Consider the following 19869-nt stretch of genomic DNA (forward strand, 5'->3'; position numbering starts at 1 on the left):
TGATATTTCCACACTATGAGGTAGAAATAACTCTTTGGAATTGTGAAAATTAGGATAATGCCCTTTTTGTGTAAGAGCTGTTTGAAAAAATAAAATAATGTCAGCCTGTTCAGGTGGGACAGAACCTTTGCCCCCCAGTATTGGCTGTTCATCTGGGTAATGGGGTGGGCTCTAGACCATCCTGTCAGCCAATCAGGGCTGTGAATGTAAATATCTTCAAATTTGTTTCCTAATGCCCACACAATCGAAATAAACATTTTAAGGGCCAAATAAGGCCCATGAAAATAAATCATAAAAAAGATATGATTATTTTAATTACATAAACACACAGTGATTTACTAGACAACTAATGATGATTAAAACATTTTTTTTTCAAAGGCTGCATGGGGGCTTTAAGGATTTACCAAGAAAAAGAATGGAAGTGACAAATACAATAACAATGTTCAAGCAAGGCACACATTGGGATATCAAGAATTGTTAAATGGACAATAACAAACTAATGTAAGAGCAGTAGAACTCTTGACATGCATCTCGGCTGCTCTCTTGTCTGTGCTCCCACTTCCCTGGTAGTGTGGCCAAGAAGTGAACACCCAGCCCCAGGCCAATACTCTACTGTACACCGCCTGCTGATTCTGATTTAGCACCTCTCCCTTCCTATCAGACTTGTTGTGGAACCAGAGCTAGGTTCAGAAGGCCTGCCTCACACATATGCAGTATGCACACACACACACACACCACGGTATGGACACATTAAGTTTGCCAATCAAACCTGCCACCATCTGACGCCATCTAATTATATACACCATAACCATAAAACACTTACAGATGCGGGAACACACACAAACACAAACATTAATGAATACTTATAGCGTATCAGCAGTGTTTATACCAGTGTGCCTACACACACCCTCATACACACTTATGTGTGTGTGTGTGTGTGTGTGTGTGTGTGTGTGCGTGTGTCCGTGTGTGTGTGTGCATGTGTGTGAGTGGCCTGGGCTGACACTGGTACTTTCCTTAACCCTCCCTGCAGCTAAGGTGTATGACCTCAGTGTGTCGGCGTCTACATCAGGTGAAGTGGATGATGCAATCTGGAGCCTGGTCTGAAGAACCAGAGTGTTAGTGATTGCTAGTTAATTTGCTCCCTCCATTCTCTCCCCCACTATTTCCCCCTGTTTCACATAGTGCTCAGGTAGGGCTCGTATATTTTAACTACCGTCATAATAAACATACAATTAATTTAAGAGGTGGGTTGGCTGCTGCTCCGGGCAAAGAATTGTGCTGCTGGTTCGAAAAGTCATGTGTGCCGTCTCAAAGGCAGCTAAAAGACTGAGGCCTCATCACCAGGACCCTTCTCCCACTCACACCCCACCCACACCTCTCACCTTAAGGGAAGGTGCTTGACTAAGTTCAGGGGTCACATTTTGATAGCTTGTTACAGTCACACACACACACACACACACACACACACACACACACACACACACACACACACACACACACACACACACACACACACACACACACACACACACACACACACACACACACACACACACACACACACAGAGTAGCTATTCAAACTCTGATATTAGAGGGACATTTTTCTCTGGTGAATCATTTTTGGAAGTTGAATAGTCTATCTGAGTTAGACCTTTAAATCCGTCGACAGTAAGATCAGATGCCAGGTATATCATGAAGGAACAAAAAGCAACATTACACAGCTTTAGAAACATTAACAAACATGAATTCCATACCAACGCACATTACCATACCAACGACATTAAAGAATTCTGAACACAGACCGTGGGGAAGATGTCGGCCGTATGGTGAACCCTAACGTCATATTTTTCGTCTACTATAATCATATCGTTTCTGCATACTTATTCATACACAGCAACCATTACAACCAAAATATTTTAATCAGACCAAAATATTTAAATAGACACAAATTGGATTGGCATCCGAAAGTGCTTGCAACACATAACAATTCGGCGATCCAAATATTCTTACTGCCTCCCGTGTGGTTAAAGCAGCCAAAATATTCAGCTCACACCAAATAGGCCTCCACCAGATTATTCACTTTAACTGATGAAAGACTCGGGGAGGAAGCGCTTAATGGGTAGGAAATGCTGAGTCTCGGGTCTGTGTGTGTGTGTTAGTGTGTGTGTGTGTGTGTGTGTGTGTGTGTGTGTGTGTGTGTGTCTGTGTGTGTGTTCGTGCGTGCATGTGAGAGAGACTCTAGACTCTGTGGTGCTCCTCTGTAAGAGTTTGGCAGTGCCCCAACCAAGGTTTGTGGGCTCGGCTCCCATATGTTTCTGATTTCGTGCAATTTAACTAGATTGGCACTTTATTCGCTCCACTGGAGAGTCCCGACTCTGATGTCTGTCAGCTGAGGAAAACAGGAACAAACAACCAGCGGCTGCACTGCCTTCCCACGCAACAACCTCTTCCTTATCGCACTATAGCATCTCCTCTCTCGGCTAGCGTTAGCGCTAGGAGCTACACAGCCCGATGGGACCACTCAACTAAATATCCTACAGCTGTTTACCCTACTGCTCTAAAAAGACAATCACAGTGGCCTGATGACGACGACTCAGCTCAGCTCTTAGTGAGGGCTTATGTCATTTTGGGGACATGCTTTTCATGACATAGGCATTATAATAGCAAAGTAAACATTAGTCTAATGACTGACTGACATTGTATTAGACCGGTAGATGCAGTTATCCAGGACTTATTACTTCTAAGCTTACTTTTTAACAATGTCATTTTATAATTGTCAGAAAACATTGTTCGTTTTCATACAGTTTTCTTGCTTTCCCAACATGTGAGTAACATTTTGACTATATAAATGTATGATTGTCAAAACATTATTTCCTTACTTCTGTGGTTACCCTGGATTAAAACCTCTTACAGCTCCTTAAGGATAGGGGGCAGTATTGACAATTTCGGAAAAAATATGTGCCCATATTAAACTGCCTCCTACTCAAACTCAGAAGCTAGGATATGCATAGTATTAGTAGATTTGGATAGAAAACACTCTGAAGTTTCTAAAACCGTTTGAATGGTGTCTGTGAGTATAACAGAACTCATATGGCAAGCAAAAACCTGAGAGAAATCCTACCAGGAAGTGGAAATCTGGATGCATGGGCTCTCTTCAAGTTGTTTCCTATTGAATACACAGTGAGGTAGTAATAATTGTGCACTTCCTACGGCTTCCACTAAATGTCGACAGTCTTTACAAAGTTGTTTGAAGCGTCTACGATGAACAGAGACCGAATGAGAAGGAGGGGAAGTTGTTGAGGCAGGGGATGACATCACTTCTTGACGCGCGTTCATGAGAGTGGATCCTCCGTTCCAAAACCTTTTTCAAGACACAGGAACCGTCCGGTTGAAATATTCTCTGAATCTTCACGTTCTGAAGGCCCTAAAGATTGATGTTTTACAACATTTGACATGTTTGAACGAACGTAAATACAACTTTTTTGTACTTTTCGTCGCGACATCGTCCGCACGCTTCCTACACTTGGAGTAGCTTACTGGACGCGCGAACAACAAGGAGTTATTTGGACATAAATTATGGACTTTATCGGACAAAACAACATTTGTTGTGGACCTGGGATCCCTGGAAGTGCCTTCTGATGAAGATGATCAAAGGTAAGGGAATATTTCTAATGCAATGTATGATTTTAGATGACTCCAAGATGGTGGCTATCTGTATAGCCTAGTGTATTTTTCTGAGCTCAGTACTCAGATTATTGCAAAGAGTGCTTTCCTCGTGAAGCTTTTTTGAAATCTTTCATAGCGTTTGCATAAAGGAGATGTTCATCTATAATTCTTTGAATGACAGTTTAATTTTGTATCAATGTTTATGACAAGTATTTTTGTCAATTTTGGCGCTGATTCACCGGCAGTATTTGAGGGAAAATATTTTCTGAACGTCACGCACCGATGTAAAATGCTGTTTTTATATATAAATATGAACTTTATCGAACAAAAAATGCATGTGTTGTGTAACATGATGTCCTAGGAGTGTCATCTGATGAAGATCGTCAAAGGTTAGTGCTGCATTTAGCTGTGTTTTGGGTATTTGTGATGCATGCTTGTTGCTTGGAAAATGGCTGTGTGATTATTTTTGTCGATGTACTCTCCTAACATAATCTAATGTTTTGCTTTCGCTGTAAAGCCTTTTTGAAATCGGACAACGTGGTTCGATTCAGGAGAAGTGTATCTATAAAATGGTGTAAAATAGTCTTATGTTTGAGAAATAGAAATTATTAGATTTGGTTTTGAATATGGCACTCTGATTTTTTCGCTGGCTGTTGATCCCGCTAACGGGATTCAAGCGGCAAGAGGTTTTAAAGGCCTATATCATGTGAAGGTAGCCCATTGTTCAGTTTCGGCGCTGACCTATAACCATAATTCCCCTTGTTTTGGCAGCACAGACAAATAAATCCCGGCAATTGTTTTGTAGATGAATGTCAATAATTGCAATGTCTTTCATCAGAGATGTTTCTCAGTATGCATACTACCGTGCATTCTCCTAGCATGCATTCTCCTCTTAAGTACGTTCTTGTGAGGACCAGAGTGTGAAGAACAAATAAAAAATGACATTTGAGAAGCACTCGCACTCCATATACAGTATTACTTTACGCTGCACCTCCCATTCACTGAACATTCTTCCAGCCAGGACAATGGCAACAATAGAGATGAAACAAGATATACACAAAGCAAACATTGACTTCATAACTATCAGCTAGCTATATCTGAATCGTAATAATCATGCTAACCAAATAGTTTAACAGGCAAAAATGACCTAAAACTGATGTTGTTTTTAAGTAGATGTCAATAAGTGTGTAGCTAGCTGCCAATTCTTTGTGGCTATCTAGCTAGCTAGCTAACAGTAGTAGCTAGCCAGTTAACATTAGCCCAATTGACTTACTATGGGCTTGCAATCTACGTACACTACAGTGGGTATTGTAGGCAGGTAAACATGCTAAAATTAACACAGTATGTATTTATTAATGTATCATGATAAAATGTAGTATTTGGGCAACATATGAGATTTAAATGGCCAATATTTCATTCCAAAGTTTATTTTCTCTCGCTTCAGCTCAAATAATGGCTGCTATTGATTTCAAGAGATTTTGCATCGTTTTTACATGGTTGCGTCATATTTCTGGGCATACTTTCCGTTGAAGCTTGCATCGAAACATGCTTAACACGGGAGGGTCATACGTCGTTTGTACAAGACAAAGTCATAAGCAATTGGATTGTTTCTATTGAATCAGAATATCAAAGCCAATGACATATTTTCAAACCGACGCTTAACCCACGTGCGTTCTGGCTCTGGCCCAACCCATCGGTTTCTGGACCAATCAGACGGCACCAAATGTGTTCGCATTCGGTGAAGGGTCGGGGAGGTATTCAGATACAGACACATTGCGACAGTGGTTAAGAGCCTCAGGACAAATTCCTGAGCTGACTAGTTGAAAAATCTGTTGATGTGCCCTTGAACAAGGCACTTAACCCCAATTGCTCCTGTAAGTCGCTCTGGATAAGAGTGTCTGCTAAATGACTAAAATGTAAAAATGTAAGAAACTAACTTCCGTGGGTGTGGCATAACATTTTTCCGAAGCAAGAAGTCTGGGTAGCCAGGCAAGCTATTTAGGCCTATATAGTATTAGCAAACTCATCAATAGCTAATGTTTCAATTGAACCCAGAATTCAACTAAAAAACGACAATGCAATAGGCTTAGCATTTCAAGCTCTGGTTGATTTTAAATGATTTTCAACGGAAGCAAATCTCAACATTTGAAGGAGATGTATCTTCTGCTTCAACAATTCCATCACTAATAATTGATATGTTGGATTCACATTTCCATCGCAAGGAAAAATCTAAGTTAAAGAATACGACTAAATCAAATCAAAATGTATTTAAAGTGCATTTAAAGTCTGATTTGATTTAATCCGATTCTTTTACTTTTGGGGGGTTTGAGACAAAACATGTATTCCCTTAATTATGTGGTTACCCTGGAACCACAGGCCAAATGTTTTATTTCCGCCAAAATAGACATACCCAAATGTAATGATTTTTCATGAGATGCCCATAAACAATAAATGGTAATATTCCATTGGTGGTGTACTCAGTTTTAAGGACACAAGCTCAAGTACATAGTAAAAACCTTATGAAATGTATATATGATTTTTTCCTATTCAACACATTTGGAGCAATAGTGCTTGAAATTACTAAAATGCTTTCTAAATATAGTAACACATTAAATTATAAATGACTTATTATAAGATTTCATCTTTCTTATAACTGTAAAATAAATATGATAATACTTAGTGACAGTATTATTGGCACTATATCATATAACTGACAAAAGAGACCTTTCTCCTAAACGTCCACTGAGCGGCACAGAGATACCATTCAAATACGTGTAGACTTGTTTCAACTACAGCTTTAAGCACAAGAGAAATTACTTATTATTTTTCATGTTGAGAGCTCGAAACATACAGTGCCTTGCAAAAGTAATCATCCCTCTTGCCGTTTTTCCTATTTTGTTGCATTACAACCTGTAATTTCAATGGATTTTTATTTGAATTTCATGTAATGGACATACACGAAATATTCCAAATTGGTGAAGTGAAATAAAAAATTACTTGTTTAAAAAAATTACAAAAAATTGAAATGGAAAAGTGGTGCGTGCATATGTATTCACCCCCTTTGCTATGAAGCTCCTAAATAAGATCTGGTGCAACCAATTACCGTCAGAAGTCACATAATGAGTTAAATAAAGTCCAACTGTGGGCAATCTAAGTGTCACATGATCTGTCACATGATCCCACATGATCTGTCACATGATCCCACATCCCACGGAGCACCAGTAAATCCATTATTAAAAAATGGAGGCACCATAACAAACCTGCCAAGAGAGGGCCGCCCACCAAAACTCAAAGACCAGGCATGGATTGCATGAATCAGAGAGGCAACAAAGCGACCAAAGATAACCCTGAAGGAGCTGCAAAGCTCCACAGCGGAGATTGGAGTATCTGTCCATAGGACCACTTTAAGCCGTACACTTCACAGAGCTGGGCTTTACGGAAGAGTGGCCAGAAATAATCCATTGCTTAAAGAAAAAAATAAGCAAACACGTTTGGTGTTTGCCAAAAGGCATATGGGAGACTACCAAAACATATGGAAGAAGGTACTCTGCTCAGATGAGACTAAAATTGAGCTTTTTGGCCATCAAGGAAAACGCTATGTCTGGAACAAACCCAACCCCTCTCATCACCCCGAGAACACCATCCCCACAGTGAATCATGGTGGTGGCAGCATCATGCTGTGGAGATGTTTTACATCGGCAGGGACTGTGAAACTGGTCAGAATTTAAGGAATGATGGATGGTGCTAAATACAGGGAAATTCTTGAGGGAAACCTGTTTCAGTCTTCCAGAGATTTCAGACTGGGACGGAGGTTCACCTTCCAGCAGGACAATGACCTTAAGCACACTGTTAAAGCAATACTCGAGTGGTTTAAGGGGAAACATTTAAATGTATTGGAATGGCCTAGTCAAAGGCCAGACCTCAATCCAATTGAGAATCTGTGGTATGACTTAAAGTTTGCTGTACACCAGCGGAACCCATCCAACTTGAAGGAGCTGAAGCAGTTTTGTCTTGAAGTATGGGCAAAAATCCCAGTGCCTAGATGTGCCAAGCTTATAGAGACATAAGTATTGTCCCGTGTGGCTCAGTTGGTAGAGCATGGTGTTTGCAACGCCAGGGTTGTGTGTTCGATTCCCACAGCGGGCCAGTATGGGAAAAAAATGGATGCAATGTGTGCATTCACTACTGTAAGTTGCTCTGGTTAAGAGCGTCTGCTAAATGACTAAAATGTAAAAAAATATCCCAAGAGACTTGCCGCTGTAATTGCTGCAAAAGGTGGCTCTACAAAGTATTGACTTTGGGGGGATGAATAGTTATGCACGCTCAAGTTTTCAGTTTTTTTGTCTTATTTCTTGTTTGTTTCACAATAAAAAATACTTTGCATCTTCAACGTGGTAGGCATGTTTTGTAAATCAAATGATACAAACCCCCCAAAAATCTATTTTAATTCCAGGTTGTAAGGCAACAAAACAGGAAAAATGCCAAGGGGGGTGAATACTTTCGCAAGCCGCTGTATATCACAATGAGATGATATGCTTGACTGTCCTCTTTCATATTCCGTCTCCAGGCTGGGCTCCGTTGACACATCATTCCCAATGCAAATGTGGGGCCTGAAACCTGACACTTCAAGTCAGCTCCACTGATAGAGTGGCAGCAGAGAGCAGACAGATGGGGCTTTCTGGGACTATAAGTCACTGGACCCTATAACATTCACCGAGCATTTTGTACATCAAAATGTCAGTTATCGACGGTCCAGAACCGCTCACAGTCCCCATATAGGGGACTTAACATCTAAGAGAAAGGCCTAAGTCATATGAAGGTTGCCAATTGATCAGTTTCTGCCATGGGGCTGACCTATATCCATTTGTACTTGTTGGAATGAAGTGAGAACCGACTGTGCAATTTGCCTGAATTCACATTGTTTTGGCAGCTCAGACCAATCTATGCAGTCCACAATTACAATGTCTTCCATAGGAGACGTTGACAATATATCCTAACAAATGTGAGGTGTGTGCGCGTGTGCGTAGGGTTGGGGAGTAATGGATTACATGTTATCAGTTACATGTCACTGATTACAAAATAACTTAATGCAATCCGTTACCAGCTAAAATATTGTAATCAGATTACAGATACTTTTGAAAAACTAGATGATTACTTTTAAGTTCAGAAAGGATGTTTGCGAAAAAGTTATTCATGATACCTTTTTGTTTTCTCAATGACATTCAAATCAACATCGAAAAAACCACTATGATGACACACCAAATGCGTTTGATGGATCACAAGAAAACAGCAGGAGTAGGCTTTTGTACGCTTCAGTCCAAGCTTTGACTTCCAATGGTGTTATTTCTGTTGGCATCCAAAGATTGTACATCCTATTTGAATAAATGCTTGGAGGTAAGGATGACAGCACTTATACATATACAGGGCAATGACGTGAATCACACTGCTGTTCTCTCATTTAGCTATTTGCGCAACACAAATTGTGGTTGTTGTGGATGGCTGTTCACACATTTATATGTGTATTTTAACACAATAATGGTTGAATTTGAGAAGGTGAAGCTGCCTATCAATCATTGTTTTTGCGACCAGTGGCCAGCCAGTGAAACATGTTCTCTTGCAACAGCTGCATTCTACAATGCAGATCCCAGTCTATGGAATAAAAGTTTGAGAGAGTTCCTCCCTTCTAAACTCAGTATTGTCTTCCACATACAGTCAAAAACGGGTTTAATTTAAGAACACCACAAATGGGTCTTTTATTGCTCAAACTAATTCATGCTGATTAATAAAGGGCTATCGTACCCATGCTCAAACTCACACACTTTTGATAGACTTAAACATCTGAAAATTATCAGGATATCAAAGTGTCACCAGCAAAAACGTAAACAATAGGCCTATAGTAAATACAGCATATGACATTCATTTTTCACATGCAAATAGCACTTTTCGGTTGTGCGTGCCATTCAATGAGAGTAGCATCAGCTCATTCAGTCCTCCATGACAACAAAATCATAAGCAACAGAGTAGGCGAGTTCTCAATAACATTCAGCTTTGGGACGATTTTTCCCTGAGTGGATGGTCAGAGGGCGGAACATAGTTATAAATATTAAACAGATATATTATTTGACAAAAACAGAATCCTTTCAAACCTTGATTACATTGGGATATTATAACATGTCTCAATATTTATGCGTGGGAATACTTGGGAACAGATTTCCTAAATTAAAATAAAATCACTGCTGCCTATTGGGGAACCCTGGAGTAGGCTAATATGTGGTTGTCAATAGTTACCACAGTCACAAAGTCAAAATAGGCTATATTGTAAAAATTCATGAAAACTACATTTGCTTAAGTTTAGGGTTAAGGTAAGTGTTAAGTTTAAAATATCATTTAAAGAAAAATTGTAGAAGTAGGCAGGGTTTATACATTTGTAGCTGTTGTAACAACTGACAACCCAAATAAGTCATTTTTGGTTTATTCTCAGGTAAAACAATTTGGCTAATCTATATGTAACCGATGTGAAATGGCTAGCTAGTTAGCGGGGTGCGTGCTAATAGCGGTTCAATCGGTGACGGTACTCGCTCTGAGACCTTGAAGTAGTTGTTCCCCTTGCTCTGCAAGGGCTGCAGCTTTTGTGGAGCGATGGGTAACGATGCTTTGAGGGTGGCTGTTGTCGATGTGTGCAGAGGAGCCCAGGTAGGGGCGAGGAGAGGGACGGAAGCTATACTGTTACATTGATGCTGTTGACCCGGATCACTGGTTGCTGCAGAAAAGGAGAAGGTCAAAAGGGGGGTGAGTGTAACCGATGTGAAATGGCTAGCTAGTTAGCGGGGTGCGCGCTAATAGCGTTTCAATCTGTGATGTTACTCGCTCTGAGACCTTGAATTAGTTGTTCCCCTTGCTCTGCAAGGTCTGCGGCTTTTGTGGACCGATGGGTAACGATGCTTCGAGGGTGGCTGTTGTCGATGTGTGCAGAGGGTCCCTGGTTCAAGCCCAGGTAGGGGTGAGGAGAGGGATGGAAGCTATACTCTTACATATATATTTCCATATTTACAAGTCCTATTGTTGCAGATTAATTTGAAGGACTGGAAATCTGTCAGATTTTAATTTAATGATATACAGTACACTCTGAAAGTATTCAAACCCCTTGACTTTTACCAGACCCCTTGACTTTTACCACATAAGTATTCAGACCCTTTACTCAGTACTTTGTTGAGGCACCTTTGACAGCGATTATAGCTTCGAGTCTTCTTGGGTATGACGCCACAAGCTTGGCACACCTGTATTTGCATTGGATGGGGAGTGTTGCTGCACAGCTATTTTCAGGTCTCGCCAGAGATGTTCGATTGGGTTCAAGTCCGGGCTTTGGCTGGGCCACTCAAGGACATTCAGAGACTTGCCCAGAAGCCACTCCTGTGTTGTCTTGGCTGTGTGCTTAGGGTCGTTGTCCTGTTGGAAGGTGAACCTTCTCCCCAGTCTGAGGTCCTGAGCACTCTGGAGCACATTTTCATCAAGGATCTCTCTGTACTTTTCTCCGTTCATCTTTCCCTAGATCCTGACTAGTCTCCCAGTCCCTGCCACTGAAAAACAGTCCCACAACATGATGTGGCCACCACCATGCTTCACTGTAGGGATGGTGCCAGATGTGCTCCAGATGTGACGCTTGGCATTCAGGTCCAAAAGTTCAATCTTTGTTTCATCAGACCAGAGAATCTTGTTTCTCATGATCTGATCATCTTTAGGTGCCTTGGGAGCTGTCATGTGCCTTTTACTGAGAAGGGGCTTCCGTCTGGCCTCTCTACCATAAAGGCCTGATTGGTAGAGTGCTGCAGAGACAGTTGTCCTTCTGGAAGGTTCTTCCATCTCCACAGAGGAACTCTGGAGCCCTGTCAGAGCAACCATCATGTTCTTGGTCACCTCCCTGACCAAGGCCCTTTTACCCTGATTGCTCAGTTTGGCCGGGTGGCCAACTCTAGCAAGAGTCTCGGTGGTTCAAAACTTCTTCCATTTAAGAATGGTGGAAGCCACCGTGTTCTTGGGGACCTTCAATGCTGCAAACATTTGCTAGTACACTACCCCAAATCTGTGCCTCTACACAATCCTGTCTCTGAGCTCTATGGACAATTCCTTTGAGCTCATGGGATTGTTTATTTTTTTCTCTGATATGCACTGTCAACTGTGGGACCTTATATAGACAGGTGTGTGCCTTCCCAAGTCATGTCCAATCAATTGAATTCACCACAGGTGGACTCCAATCAAGTTGTATAAACATCTCAATGATGATAAATGGAAACAGGATGCACCTAAGCTCAATTTCAAGTATCATAGCAAAGGGTCTGAATACTTATGAGAATAAGGTTTTCTAAAAACCTGTTATCGCTTTGTCATTAAATCAAATCAAATATTATTTATCATATGAACATATTTTTCAGATGTAATTGTGGGTGTAGCGAAATGCTTGTGTTCCTAGCTCCAACAGTGCAGTAATATCTAACAATTCACAACAGTACACACAAATTTAAAAGTAAAAGAATAGAATTAAGAAATATATAAATATTAGGACGAGCAATGTCGAAGTGGCATTGACTAAATACAGTAGAGTAGAATACAGTATAAACATATGAGATGAGTAAAGAAGCATGTAAACAATATTAAAGTGACTCGTATTCCATTTTTAAAGTGGCCGGTGATTCCTTGTCTATGTATATAGGGCAGCAGCCTCTAAGGTACAGAGTTGAGTAGCCGGGTGGTAGGCCGGCTAGTGATGGCTGTTTAACAGTCTGATGGCCTTGAGATAGAAGCTGTTTTTCAGACTCTTGGTCCCAGCTTTGATGCACCTGTACTGACGTCGCCTTCTTGGTAGGTAGCGGGGTGAACAGGCCATGGCTCGGGTGGTTGATGTCCTTGATGATCTTTTTACAGCTGTATGTGTCATGGAGGGCAGGCAGTTTGCCCCTTGTGATGCGGGCCGTGCAGTTGCCGTACCAGGCGGTGATGAAGCCCGACAGTGTGCCCTCAATTGTGCATATGTAAAAGTTTGTGAGGGTCTTAGGGGCCAAGCCAAATTTCTTCAGCCTCCTGAGGTTGGAGAGGCACTGATGTGCTTTCTTCACCAGACTGTCTGTGTGGGTGGACCATTTCAGATTGTCAGTGAAGTGTGTACGCAGAGGAACTTTCCACCTTTTCCACTGCGGTCCCTTTGATGTGGATGGGCGTGTGCTCTCTTTGGTGGTTTCTGAAGTCCACGATCATCTCCTTTGTTTTGTTGTCGTTGAGGGAGAGGTTATTTTCCTGGCACTGCTCCTCCAGGGCACTCACCTACTCCCTGTAGGCTGTCTTGTCATTGTTGGTAATCTGGCATACTACTGTTGTGTCGTCTGCAAACTTGATGATTGTGTTGGAGGTGTGCGTGGCCACGCAGTCATGGGTAAACAGGGAGTCCAGGATGGAGCTGGGCACGCACCCTTTTGGGGACCCTGTGTTGAGGATCAGCGAAGTGGAGGTGTTGTTTCCTACCTTCACCACCTGGGGGCGGCCTGTCAGGAAGTCCAGGACTCAGTTGCAAGGGGTAGGGTTAAGGATGAGCTTGGAGGGTACTATGGTGTTGAAGGCTGAGCTATAGTCAATAAACAGCATTCTGACGTAGATATTCCTCTTATCCAGATGGGATAGGGCAGTGTGCAGTGCGATGGTGATTGCATTGTCTGTGGATCTATTGGGGCGGTAAGCAAATTGAAGTGGGTCTAGGGTGTCAGGTAAGGTAGAGGTGATATGATCCTTAACTCTCAAAGCATTTCATGATAACAGAAGTGGGTGCTACGGGGCGATCTATCCACGGTTTTTGATTTGGTTAGGTTTTAATAGTCACCGTAAGAACAACGTCCCCTATACTCCTGAGTGGCGCAGCGGTCTAAGGCACTGCATATATGTGTTTGAGGTGTCACTACAGACACTCTGGTTTGATTCCAGGCTGTATCACAACATGCTGTGATTGGGAGTCCCATAAGGTGGCACAAAATTGGCCCAGTGTCGTCCGGGTTTGGCCGGTGTAGGCCGTCATTGTAAATAAGAATTTGTTCTTAACTCACTTGCCTAGCTAAATAAAGGTTAAATATATATTTTTTTAAATACACTTCCTGATGAATTCAGTCGACGTGTCCGTGACTAAATTCAATGTTATTCTCAGAGGCTACCCGGAACATATCCCAGTCCGCGTGATCAAAACAATCTTGAATCATGGATTCTGATTGGTCAGGCCAGCGTTGAATAGACCTTAGCATGGGTACTTCCTGTTTGAGTTTCTGTCTATAGGAAGGGAGGAGCAAAATGTAGTTGTGATCTGATGTAGTCGTGAGTACTACAGTCAATGTGTTCATAGAACTTCGGTAGCGTTTTACTCAAATTTTCTTTGTTTAAATCCCCATCTACAATAAATGAGGCCTCAGGATATGTGGTTTCCAGTTTGATTAAAGTCCAGTGTAGTTCTTTGAGAGCTGTCGTGGTATTGGCTTGAGGGAGAATATACACGGCTGTGACTATAACTGAACAGAATTCTCTTTGGAGGTAATACAGTCGGCATTTGATTGTGAGGTATTCTAGGTCGGGTGAACAAAAGGACTTGAGTTTCTGTATGTCATCACAATCACACCATGAGTAGTTAATCATGAAGCATTCACCAACGCCATTCTTCTTCCCGGAGAGTACTTTATTCCTATCTGTGCGATGAACTGAAAACCCATCTGGTTGTATGGATGGGAACAGTATACCCCGAGAGAGCTATGATTCTGTGAAACAGAGTATGTTACAGTCCCTGATGTCTCTCTGGAAGGAGAGCCTCAACCTGATCTCGTCTACTTTATTGTCCAGAGACTGAACATTAGCGAGTAATATACTCGGAAGCGATGAATGGCGTGCCCTCCTCCTGAGTCGGACTAGAAGTCAACTCCGAATACCTCTTCTCCCCGCCGGTGGCGACTAGGAGCAGCCTCTGGGATAAGTTCAACTGCCCTGGGGGGTACGAACAAAAAATCAATTTCGGGAAAGTCATATTCCTGGTTGTAATGCTGTTGAGTTACCGCAGCTCTGATATCCAAAAGTTATTTCCGGCTGTATGTAATAACACAAAAAACATTCTGGGCTAATAATGTAAGAAATAACACACACAAAAATGAAATACTGCAAAGGAGCTAGATAATATGGGGTATTGTGTGTAGATTGATGAGGAAAAACATTCATTTAAAACATTTTAGAATAAGGCTGTAACTTGACAAAATGTGTAAAAAGTCAAGGGGTCTGAATACTTTCCGAATGCGCTGTAGCTTACTCCCATTATTATCTGTATTGAAGTAGAAAACAATGGGTTATAAGAAGCCTACATCACCCATAAAGTAAAATGCAACATCCATTTATGACCCAACTAGCTCTCACAGTCTTATGTCAGAATTAGACTTTCATCCATGTTGGAAACTCAAAATTCAAACGTGTTTAAGTTTAAATTTAGGTCATAACTCCAAAAACTTAAGGTTAGGCATGAATTCCAAATGGTTAAGGTAAGGGTTAAGGTTTGGGATAGGCTTAAAACAAAAATCTCAAAAACAACTTTCTATCGCTGGAATTCAACTTGCAACCTTTGGAATCAGAGTCAGATGCTTACGGCCATCCACCATTCCCGTCCACAAAACTAGCAAAACCAAAACTTACTTGAAGGTAACAGCGCTCACAGTTGCCCCCTAGTGGCCACTTTCCACGTCATCTCCCAACGTCCTCAGACATGGATGGACGTTGAATCCTGACTTGTATCACGGGCGACCTGGCTGTTATGGCCAGCTATGTAAACTCTAACATTGATTTATCCTGCAATAGATGTCGTTCAATTGGTAATATTATTTTTTGTCTTCTTCTAATGCCTTTTTAAGGACAAAGTCATCTAAAAGTTATAAAGTAACCAGATTCCGTTAATGAGTTTGGGTAATCCAAAATGTTACGTTACAGATGACAATTTTGGACAGGTAACTAGTAACTGTAACCGATTACATTTTAAAAAGTAATCTATCCAACCCGGTGTGCGTGTGCATGGCTGTGGGCAATGCGGAAGGGTGTGTATATGGTTGTGTTTCAATGTGTGCCTGGAGGTAATTCTAATTTATATACACATTTTGGTGCTTGTGTGCACACGCACATACGATACAAGCAGTACAATCTTACATGTGAGAGCTTGTCTGTGTTAGCTTTCCCCACCTGTGAGAGCCCTTGCATTTCCAACAATATGTGATTCTGGGTACACAGAATGAAGCCAAAGCTGAGAAAGAGAGACAGAGAGACCATGAGAGACAGCTAGAGATATAGACAGAGAGCAGGTGACAGTCAGAGAGAGGGAGCAGAGAGGACTGGGTCAGGGCAGAGGGCTGATGAGAACCACATAACACTGATACAGGCCCAGGGAGCACAGTATCCATGGCGAGGAGGACGAGGGGAGGGAGGTAAAATATCTGCTTGTGTTGATATGAGCTCACACGACACTAATCTCCGGTGCCAGTGCCACACAGCAGATACACAGGGTTCCCATGCCGCTGGCACAAAGTTGGCACACAGCAACCATAAACAGCAGACTGGGCATCTATAATATCTTCTGTCTTTTCTCTGTTTGGTTTTTACCAGGGGAAGTGATTTTCCAACACTTATACAAATGTGTTGATGCCCCGGCATGGCTTGGCAGGGTGGCATGACCCAGCATGTTGCACAGATACACGCTCCTGGGGGAGGGAGGGGCGAGCCGAAGAGGGGTGAGAAGGGCTGCAGGGGGAAGAGGGGGAAGGGAGCGAGGGACACAGCCAGGGCTGTGATCAGTAAATACCTGACATTCCAGTGCCTGGCCTAACCTTGCAAGAGTGACCTCGCTGCCTGCCAAGGCTACCTGAGCCATGCCCCTTGGCCCTGCACATCAGCGCTGGGGGTGAAACTTAAGAGGAACAGAGCGAGAGAGAGATTGCTCATTCATAGGTCAGGAGGGATAGGGAGGAATCACTCTGGCATAGGGAAACAAGGAGGGCGGGGGAGCTACTAAAACATGAAGCTTGCAGAGCTCCAAAACATTGTTCATATTTTCAGTGGACAAACTATGAAGGGATATCAAATCAAATCCAATTTTATTTGTCATACGCTAAAAACAACAGGTGTAGACATTACCGTGAAATGCTTACTTACAAGCCCTTAACCAACAATAGAGATTTAATAAAATAAGATTGTATAAAATAAGAAAAATATTTACTAAATAAACTGAAGTAAAAAAATTAACACAAAAAATAACAATAACGAGGCTATATGTACTGAGTCAATGTACGGGGTACAGGTTAGTTGAGGTAATTGAGGTAATATGTACATGTAGGTAGGGGTAAAGTGACTATACATAGATAATAAACAGCGAGTAGCAGCAGCGTAAAAAATATTATATATATATATATATATATATATATATATATATATATATATATATATATATATATATAATATATATATATATATATAAATAAAAAAAGAGATAATGCCAAAAGCCGAAATGCCATAGTGTACCTATCCAAAGCTGTCAGGGAAAAATCACTAACTAAAAGCGATGGGATTGAGGTTACAGTACGTAAAACTGCTATATATCATGTACAGAAGAGTCTGTCTTTCCTTTGATCTGACATACACTAGGGTATACAGTTCACACACAAACACGTATGCACACGCATTAGCAAACCCACACACATACGCCCACGCACATACACACTCATGCAAACACACACCCATGCACATACACACTAATGCAAACACACACACACTAACACGTGCACACACACGCGCACTAATGCAAACACACACACACTAACACGTGCACACACGCACACATGCACACACACACACACACACACACACACACACACACACACACACACACACACACACACACACACACACACACACACACACACACACACACACACACACACACACACACACACCATGCTAAATTGCTGCCTTTGACAAACTGCACCTCATACATGCACTCACACACTCACACAGCACTGCTCCAACTCCTCCAACTTCCTCAGAGCAAACTCTAGGCTCCAACTCAGACTCAATGTTATCTTTAAAGTGTCACACACACTGCTGACCCATAGAATCACCCTCAACTTTGTCTGACAGTAGCATACTACTCACTCTATCTCTTACACTATAATAATAGCTCTAACCTCAAAAACACTCTCTCCACTTCACTTGCTGGGTTGAATATAACAGTGTTATATTCTTCATGGAAAACTTGAACAACAGAAACTCAAGAGTCTACAGATGGGATCTTAATTTGATCACGTCCTTGCAGCAAACAATTTTCCTGCACCACAGGAAATGCAAGTTAGCATCTTATTAACTGCAACGATTCATCCATATATTAGACCATGTACATTCAACACGCCACGACAAGGACCATTGGAGATTGAGTTACTGTACATGACGGTCACTCATTGACTTTTCAAACTCTGCACAGGTAACTCTCTTTACCTTTCTTCATCTCAATCTCTTTTTTCCCTTTTGTCACCTATTTTGATTGATGATTGTTCTAATTTGCTGTCTGTATCCGTTTATTTTTTCAATCAATAACTGTCTGGATCTATTTAACTCACTGTAAAGTGATACTATGGTGTTACTAAAGTGATACTAACACACAGTCACACACATGCATAGAAACACACATGCTTTATGGCTAAACGTTAGGTATCTGTGCATGACAGGGTAATTTATAGACACACCAAAATGTGATACACACACCAAACACTGGGAAGTCAAACCTGTCACACACTCTTAATAAAACACAATTAAATTCAATAGAAGTAGTATCAAGACATGAATGCCAGCATTCATTCAGGCACATTCAGAGAAATCACACATGCACATGCATGCCTTATATGCTCCTCACCCACCTTGCGAGCTGCACACCAACTCCTTCAGTTTCCAATGCGTGTGGTGTGTGTAAGTCTCTCGCTTCCCTGGTCCGTTCCTCTCTCCCTCTCTTTCTCTTTCTCACTCACTCTCTCTCTTCTCATTCTATACTCATCGCGTGGCTCTTGTGACGCTCCACGGCTGGGAGAGAGGGAAGAAAGGAGGGAATAAGGGAGGGAGAGGAGGGAGGTAGGAAAAGAGTGACGAGCGATTCCTGCCCAGACTGATGAGTGAGGCTCAGGAAAATACCCTGGGGAGAGAAAAGATTTGGAGAGCTTCACTCTGCAAAAGCTGTCTTTTTCTCCCCCCACTGCACTCTTCTCTCTGTTCCTTTTTTTTCTTAATCTGTACTTGGCCTTCTTGGTTCCCTCTCTCCGCAGATCCTTGAAAGTCTCCTCTGAACCACTTTTACTCTCTTAAACTCCTGCCTCTCATCCCCTTCTACATGTATCCCCCTCTCTTGCTCTGGTGTGCAGCTGGCTCGATGAGGGACACACACCTGCCCACCTGCCCTGGTCTTATTAAAGTGGGGGATGATTTTCACCGAAAGGAGGTAAAGAAGAAATAATAATCTTATTCTCTTCATGTCTTCCTCTCATTTATCCCTCCTCTTCTCCAGGAATTGTGATGTCATGGGTGCACAGGTATAGTTCCCAGAACTGTCTGAATAGCAGCGAGTCATTAAAAGACAAGACAATTTTCTGGGAAATGAACATGGAATTCTCCTGCAGTTGCCTACACACAGATAGTGTATATACACACACACACACACACACACACACACACACACACACACACACACACACACACACACACACACACACACACACACACACACACACACACACACACAGGGATGCACGCAGACACACACTCACACACAAGAGTGCACACGCACATGCACACACTCTCTTGAAGGTTTCATGGCCTTGACACTCTCTTTCCAGAATGTGAGGAATGCAGCCTGCTGATTGGCTGGTGACTGTGTCCATTAAGCGTCACACTCACTGGAGTCTCCTCAAGGGTCATGACCAATGTTCCCTCTAATTCTTTCCAGCACTGAGCAAATTTCAGGTCTGCTGAGCGCAAACTTGAACGTTGTGAAAATTCTGTGCAACTTCCGGGACATGTTTATTGTGAACACTGAGGCTGTACACACTTTAAGTTACAGTTTTAACAGTGGCCAAGTAGGCTGCTATGGTTATTTGATCATAATGTAGGTCTACC

The 19869-nt window shown here is 42.0% G+C and overlaps 1 protein-coding gene across 2 annotated transcripts in view; it reads right to left on the minus strand.

Moving 5' to 3' along the window:
• LOC106573312 (uncharacterized) overlaps positions 1-18864 on the minus strand; it is a 157576-nt gene extending 138712 nt beyond the window's left edge. The window contains exon 1 of one of the 2 annotated variants that reach the window (XR_001321308.3): positions 18624-18864. The gene's annotated coding sequence lies outside the window, so the exon portion shown is untranslated. The remainder of the gene's footprint in view (positions 1-18623) is intronic. The other variant, XM_014148259.3, reaches the window with a different exon arrangement.
• Positions 18865-19869: the final 1005 nt, after the last annotated feature.

The sequence above is a fragment of the Salmo salar genome, chromosome 16, assembly GCF_965601325.2.
Source record: "Salmo salar chromosome 16, fSalSal1, whole genome shotgun sequence".
In the NCBI taxonomy this organism is placed as follows: domain Eukaryota; kingdom Metazoa; phylum Chordata; class Actinopteri; order Salmoniformes; family Salmonidae; genus Salmo; species Salmo salar.